General features: G+C 34.1%; 1 protein-coding gene across 2 annotated transcripts in view; it reads left to right on the top strand.

Annotated features, from left to right (window-relative positions):
* Positions 1–601: 601 nt before the first annotated feature.
* The window catches only part of LOC127868990 (heat shock 70 kDa protein 12B-like), a 32,621-nt gene continuing 24,972 nt past the window's right edge, over positions 602–8,250 (top strand). The window contains exon 1 of one of the 2 annotated variants that reach the window (XM_052411229.1): positions 602–760. The gene's annotated coding sequence lies outside the window, so the exon portion shown is untranslated. Of the gene's footprint in view, positions 761–2,686; positions 2,776–8,250 lie in introns of those variants that run through there. The other variant, XM_052411240.1, reaches the window with a different exon arrangement.

Below are 8,250 nucleotides of genomic sequence, written 5' to 3'. Positions count from 1 at the left end.
TTTTGGTCTAGTCGGGTAAAAGGTTAAGATTTGCTGAATTATTAACAGTTTTGCCTGCACATATAATATTTTATTTATTTATCAAAACATTTGCGCATTGCATTCGACGGTATTGAAATCGTCTGGTACATCGTCCGATGTATCGCCTGTTATTGGTTCATATTAAACACTTATGTATTGAAACAGACTATTGAATGACATAATCTTACAGTGGGTGACATTACTAAGTGTTTCTATTTATAGTTATTAACGTCTGCATGCAAAGCATAGAATTATTTGATAATATAGTGTGCATGTATGCAGGATTGTTAATTAGAAAGACTTCTTAAAAGTTAGTTTCACTTCTTTTCATTGTAAACTAACGAATGAATGGGAAAACCTGTTTGATTTAATGCTCTTACTCCAATAATGTGTGCGAGAGTTTACAATTCATTATTACAAGGTAAACGTCCCCATTCTACGTTTTGCAGAGTATCATTTCCACAAGCTGTACAATACTAGAGCTTTTAAAATAGACGCACGGTGTACACAGTTTTAAACCAAACAAATCAATACTTAAGCGATCATATTACGGTTGCGCATTATGTTAACCCAGTTTCCAAATTTAACATAAAAAATGTAAAGAGAGTCTCGCGAGATCGAAACCTGGGCGAAAACAGAAAAAGAAGATTGTTTTGTTAATGAAACATGTCATTTAAACTTTAAATACCTTACTCAAATTGTTATCAATATTTTGCGGACAGCCAATTATTGGAAAAACGTAAGTATTTTAATGTTTGAGTGTTTTGTATGTTTAGTTTGATTATGAATATGTTCATTTCAAGAACAAAGACACCTTTAATATCTAATGCATGATAGCCGCTTTTGACATCGTGTGTCAACTATTTGTTTGTCATGGTAGCCGCTCAATCTAAGTAAGCTTTGACATATATTTTTGTACGTTTGTAATTCTATTCCATGTTGGTGAACCTTAAAAAATATTTATTTACACCAATCGTAGTCTTCATAGATGCTTTGTACCATAATTATTTCGAAAAAAGTGAAACCAATATACTAAATATTATGTATTTCATACATTATATATTCTACTATTTGTTTGTCACGGTAGCCGCTCTAAATGAGTACGCTTTAACATCGTGTGTCAAGTATTTGTTTGTCATGGTAGTCGCTGTATATAAGCACGCTTTGACATCGTGTGTCAACTATTTTTTTGTCAAGGTAGCCGCTCTATATAAGTACGCTTTAACATCGTGTGTCAACTATTTGTTTGTCATGGTAGCCGCTTAATATAAGTACGCTTTAACATCGTATGTCAACAATTTGTTTGTCATGGTAGCCGCTCTATATAAGTACGCTTTGACATAGTATGTAAACTATTCGTTTGTCATGGTAGCCGCTCTATATAAATACGCTTTGACATAGCATGTCAACTATTTGTTTGTCATGGTAGCCGCTCAATATAAATACGATTTCACATCGTATTTCAACTATTTGTTTGTCATGTTAGCCACTCTATATAAGTACGTTTTGCCATCGAGTGTCATCTATTTGTTCTGTATGGTAGCCGCTTTATATAAGTACGCTTGAACATCGTGTGTCAACTATTTATTTATCATGGTATCCGCTCTATATAAATACGCTGTGACATCATGTGACAACTATTTGTTTGTCATGGTAACCTATCAATATGAGTATGTTACTAGGCGTCTTTGCAGACTTAAATAACTTTTATTATTGGAAACCAATGATCATCATACACAATGTTAAGGTCAGAGTCAAAACGTATTTAGCCAGTAACAGTCGAGAAATATTTCGAGACAATAAGAGTTTGTTTTCTATGTTTGATAATTGTTTGTCTTAAAGTAGAATCTACAATTATTTTCATTTCCTCTTGTGGATTAGTCATCGTGAAAATATTTGATTATTTTAATACATTTTGCTTTATGTTATCTGGAGTATAGAGTTCAAATGCGTTTAGGTATTTAATCATGCATTTTACCTATTGCATTTGGACTCCTTTCTGAGAGACGTCACATTAATCTGAAATGTAACACTCGTATGATGCCTCGTGAAACAAGGCTGAATATAAGCGATTGACAGATTTCCCGTGGCAAGTCCCAGTTGGACAAGGGCAAGTTATTTTCCAATGGCCCGATCGAACAGGTAGCAATTCGCCTTGGTTAAACATTAAAAGTGATGCACATTTTGAAAAAATCACAGAATAATTACATTTGAAAGACAAAGCCTGACAACGCTGACAAAAAATGGTTTACTAATGTTATAAACACAAACTTTTACAATTTTTTAAGTGAACGCGCCTGTACCTCAGTAAACGCGACTGTACTTCAGTAAAAGTGCCTGTACCTCAGTAAACACGCCAGTACCTCAGTTAACTCGCCTGAACCTTAATAAACGAGCCAGTACCTAAGTTAACGCGCCTGTACCTTATTAAACGCGACTGTACCTCATTAAGTGAATAGTGGATGATGAGTCTGCATGACGTCCGATCGGAACCGGGTTTTTTTCACATCGGAAATGCGTAACTCATGTTAAGCGAGATGCGCAAATCACATTTATCGAAGTATAACGACGGATTTAAATATAGATTCAAAGCAACATGTATAAATAATTTCCTGAAACCGACCGAAAGTGAAAGTATATTTCTTTAAATATAAAACGAGCATAAAGTATCCGTTTCTATATGATGTGTTTGATTACAAAAGAATAATGTAATACATATATAACGATGGAAATAAAAATGGAATAACAAAAAAAGTAAGCTTTGACATAGTGTGTCAACTATTTGTTTGTCATGAAAGCAGCTAAAAATACGAACGCTTTAACAACTAGTGTCAACTATTTGTTTGTCATGGTAGCCGCTCTATATAAGTACGCTTTAACATTGTGTGTCAACTATTTGTTTGTCATGGTAGCCGCTAAATATAAATACGGATTGACATCGAGTGTAAACTATGGGTTTGGCATGGTAGCCGCTCGATATAAGTACGCTTTAACACCGTATGTCAACTATTTGTTGTCATGGTAGCAACTCAATATAAGTAAGATTTAACATCCTATGTCAACTATGTGTTTGCCATGGTAGCCACTCTATATAAGTACGCTTTCACAAAGTGTTTCAACTATTGGTTTGTCATGGTAGCCACTCTATTTAGTACGCTTTAACATCGTGTGTCAACTATTTGTTTGTCATGGTAGCCGCTAAATATAAGCACGCTCTAACATCGTGTGTCAACTATGTGTTTGCCATGGTAGAAGCTCTATATAAGTACGCTTTGACATAGTGTGTCAACTATGTGTATTTCATAGTAGCCGCTGTATATAAGTATGCTTTCACAAAGTGTTTCAATAATTTGTTTGTCATGGTAGCCGCTCTATATAAATACGCTTTGACATAGTGTTTTAACTATGTGTTTGTCATGGTAGCCGCTCTATATAAGTACGCGTTGACATAGTGTGTCAACTATGTTTTTGCCATGATAGTCGCTCTATATATGTACGTTTTGACATAATGTTTCAACTATGTGTTTGTCCTGGCAGCCGCTCTATATAAGTACGCTTTGACATAGTGTTTCAACTATATGTTTGTCATCGTAGCCGTTCTATATAAGTACGCTTTAACACCGTGTGTCAGCTATTTTTGTGTCATGGTAGCCGCTCTAAATAAGTACGCTTTAACACCGTGTGTCAACTATTTGTTTTTCATGGTAGCCGCTCTATATAAGTACGCTTTGACATCGTGTGTCAAACTTTTGTTTGTCATGGAAGCCGCTCTATATAAGTACGCTTTAACATCGTGTGTCAACTATGTGTTTGCCATGCTAGCCGCTCTATATAAGTACGCTTTGAAATCGTGTGTCAACTATGTGTTTTCCATGCTAGCCGCTCTATATAAGTACGCTTTGACATCGTGTGTCAACTATGTGTTTGCCATGCTAGCCGCTCTATATAAGTAGCTTTGACATAGTGTGCCAAATATTTGTATGTCATTGTAGCCGCTCAATATAAGTACGCTTTGACATCGTGTGTCAACTATTTGTTTTCCATGGTACCACTCTAAATAAGTATGCTTTAACATCGTGCATCAACTATGTGTTTGTCATTGTAGACGCCCTATATAAGTCGCATTGACATTGTGGGTCAACTATTTGTTTGTCATGGTAGCCGCTCTATATAAGTACGCTTTAACATTGTTTGTCAACTATTTTTTTGCTATGGTAGCCGCTCAATATTAGACGCTTTGACATAGTGTGCCAAATATGTAATTGTCACAGTAGCCGCTCAAAATAACTATGTTTAAAGGCGGCTGTGAGCACTAAAAAAATTTGCATTATGGAAAAACCAATGATCATTATACACAATGTTTAGGAAAGTATAAAAGCGTATTTAGCCAGTACGTTTGTTAAAGTCGAAAAACGTTTCGAGAAAATAAGATTTTGTTTTCTATTGTTTGATAATAGTCGTAAAGTAGAATCTACAATTATTTCTTTTCATTTCTTCTTGTATATACTAGTCATCGTGAGAAAAATGTTTATTATAATACATGTTGCTTAATACTATGTAGTGTATAGTGTAATAAGGCTAAAATAACGACTGTCTGATTTGCCCATGGCAAGTCCCAGTTGGATAAGGGCAAGTTATTTTCCAATGGCCCAATCGGGCAAGCAGACATCAGCATTTGTTAAACCGTAAAAGTGATGCGCATTTTAAAAGAATCACATAATTATTATATTCCAAAAACAAAGCCTGACAACGTTAACAAAAAATGGTTAAATAATTTTATTTACAGAAACGTTTGCCATTTTTAAAGTAAACGCGCAGGAATTCAATGCTCGTGACATCATTAAATGAATAATGGGTGATACGCCTGCACGACGTCCGATCGGGACCGTCCGGGTTTTTTTACATCGGAAATGCGTACCTCACATTAAGCGAAATGCACATATCATATCTATCGAAGTTTAACGACGTATTTAAATATAGATTCAAAGCAACATGTAGAAATAATTTTCTGAAAACCGACCGAAAGTGAAAGTACATTTCTTGTTATATTAAACGAGCATAAGAATCCGTTTTTATATGATTTGTTTGATTACAAAAGCATAGCTTTCATGAACGTCAGTACCAGACACAAAATGAAAAAAAAAATGAAACGTTATTATTTTTTGGCGTCATATTATCCGTTTTTATCTGTTAAGTTTGCGACATTCTCTCTGTGTATGGCTGTTCATTTTGCTGCTACCGTTCATATAAAAGAAAATGAAACGTCACATTTATCAAGCTTAAGTTTTCCAATTATATCCGAAAAGAATAACGAATTAGGGTTCGACAACTTTCCGGAAACTAGCGGAGGTGCTAAAGTGTATACATTAGAAACAAATATGCATTTTGTTTTCATAAATGATAACATGTGTTCGAATTCTTGATAAATGATGAGCAAATGAATCTGGGGCTAATTTTGGGTGATGTTTTGCGCACCATATTCTAACAATATAGTGATAACAAAAAGTCTTTGTTCGTCAGAGCAGAGGATTCACTCCATCAAGCTTCGCAGCAAAACAAAACTCATGAAAAAGTTCATTTTAGATCAACTTAAGTGTGAAACAAAAAATAGTTTTGCTCCCACGAGAGGAAAACAATTAATTTTGTCTAGAGAACAGTTAATGCGATGACACATAAAAGATAAAAAATGAATTAAAACTCAAAATACCTTAACACATAGTTGTCTGCAGCCAATTTGTTTTTAAATCATTTGACCAGATATTACATTATTTGGATATCGTCAGGTGACACAAATACGTTCGATAATTATGCAATAATGCAATGGAATTCTTAATACGAAACATTATTTACGAAGATCTACTTTAAAAATAAACATTGAAAGTAGATGTAAAGGTTCAAACTATTATAGCTATAAAACAATATATATATGAGAGCCGGATATTTTGAAACAAGTCCGTGAAGTGAAACTTCATCGCCCTCATTTTGCAATAATCGTCTCTATCCTTAGGGCCTACTGCATGTGTTTAATACTGTTAAAATATGTAGTTGTGTGTTCTGATATGGCATGTGTGTTGTATTCTAAATAGAGCGCATGCGTCCAATCCATTCTCCCCTCCCCGCCCCTTAGAATGTTCGGGAAAGGTTTACAGCATGTTCGGGAAAGGTTTACAGCACCGTTTTAACAGGACCACTAGACGACAAAGAGATCTACTCAACATTATTCTTGCTTCTGCATTTAATGGTTATTTATAGGCCTTTAGCAGATAGATTGTAGACATGATGAATGATCGTTCTACCATCAAAATCTATAGCATTGAATATGTTTTATTACTATTGTGACAATTGTGTGTTGTTCTTTTGAGAAAAAATCGAAGGCTCGGGCTTACTATGCTTACATATATCTTAGCCACATATTCTATTTATCAGTATTCATATAATAGGGGGCTTGCAAAAAAATCTAAAAACAACGAATACGAATATTTGATTTTTCAAACGTGTAAAAGAAATAAATAATAAAAAATAAATATTAGTTTTTAGCTCTACTGGCCGAAGGCCTGAAGAGCTTATGTCATGGCGTGGTTTCCGTCGTCCGTCCGTCCGTCCATGCGTGCGTGCGTTATACTTTTTCTTGTTTACGCGATAAAGTCCACAGTTTTCATCCGATTCTTTTCAAACTTGTTCAGTGTCTTTATATTAATAAGGACTCGAACCCTATTGAAAATTGGTTACATCAGAGTAGAAAGTCCAGAATTATCTCCCCTTTAATTTGAGATAATTGTGAAATAAGGCTTGTTTCCGCAATAAAGTCTACAGTTTTCATCCAATCATTTCCCAACTCGCACAGTGTCTTTATCTGAATGATGAGTCAAACCCTATTGAAAATGAGCAATATCGAAGTTATGAGTCCAGAATTATCTCCCCTTGAATTTGAGAAAAAAAATGAAAATTCAGTTTTTTTATGTGATAAAATCCATGATTTTCATAAAATTCTTGGCAAACTTGCACAGTGTCTTTATATCAATTAGGACTCGAACCCTTTTTTAAAAAGAGCAATATCGAAGCAATAAGTCCAGAATGACTTCTCCTTGCATATGAGAAAATTTTGAAATCCCGCTTGTTTACGCAATTAATTCCACAGTTTTTATCCAATTATTTTCAAATTTGCACAGTATCTTTATATCAATGAGGACTTGAACCCTATTGAATATGAGCAGTATCGGAGAAATAAGTACACAATAATCTCCCCTTGAATTTGAGAAAAGTCTCCGCGATTAAGTACACATTTTCCATCTTATTCTTTCCAAACTTGCACAGTGTTTATAGCAGTAGAGCGATTCATACCCTCATGGGCCTCTTGTTTACCTTTAAAAATATAGACATTAGCATGTATTGACTAAATGCACAACTATGGACGAAATTAAATGATGAAGCATTATAATATATATTTTTGATCAAGTAGCAATTGATATCAAACCTAAATATAATTTTTGATTAGCTTTATGTTCCAATAATATATTATAATTCTGAAATTTAGGGTATGTATTATATTACAGATGTTGACTTATTATATGTAAGATTTTTTAAAGACGTACTTGAAGTTAGCAAACAAGCTCCAAGTCAGGCTGTGCTGTTTTGTCGTTTCCCTCTTTCTGGTTAATATGCAGAAAGAGACTTCGTTTTGGTTAGAAAGAATGAAACATAGAAACTTACTTATGAATTCTATCTAGTCCGATCTCTGACTATCCGAAAATATTAAGCCCATTAAAGAACTTCAAATTATTCGCTAAAACGTTGTTAATGAAATAAAAAGGCGTGCACCCTTCAGTCAATTCCTAATTTTTACCTATATTGAATTTACGTCTCAAGTCAGCCCGTTTAGATTGAAGGGTATTTTCAACATTATCTATCGTGAAGACCATCCTGGCGATGTTATAGTGTGACTTTTTACCGTGTTGTTTATTCGCGCCTGATTAGTTTACTTTCAGTTGTGATACAGAAATATATGAAATATATAAAATATAAATATATAAAATCCCATTTCAATTCAAAAGAAATTATGAGATATGTATACAATTCTGTTTGATCGAGTGTGATATAGAATATTTATGTTTGGTTTCGCCTAATTGTACACACTTCCCATGTATTTTAAATGAGATACATATGAAATAATAAACTAGTAAACATGACTTAACGCCATTTTTTTTGTGGTTGAAGACATATTCAATGCGT

This window comes from Dreissena polymorpha, chromosome 1, assembly GCF_020536995.1.
Source record: "Dreissena polymorpha isolate Duluth1 chromosome 1, UMN_Dpol_1.0, whole genome shotgun sequence".
Lineage (NCBI taxonomy): Eukaryota > Metazoa > Mollusca > Bivalvia > Myida > Dreissenidae > Dreissena > Dreissena polymorpha.
This window is presented reverse-complemented; position numbering and strand designations above follow the sequence as displayed.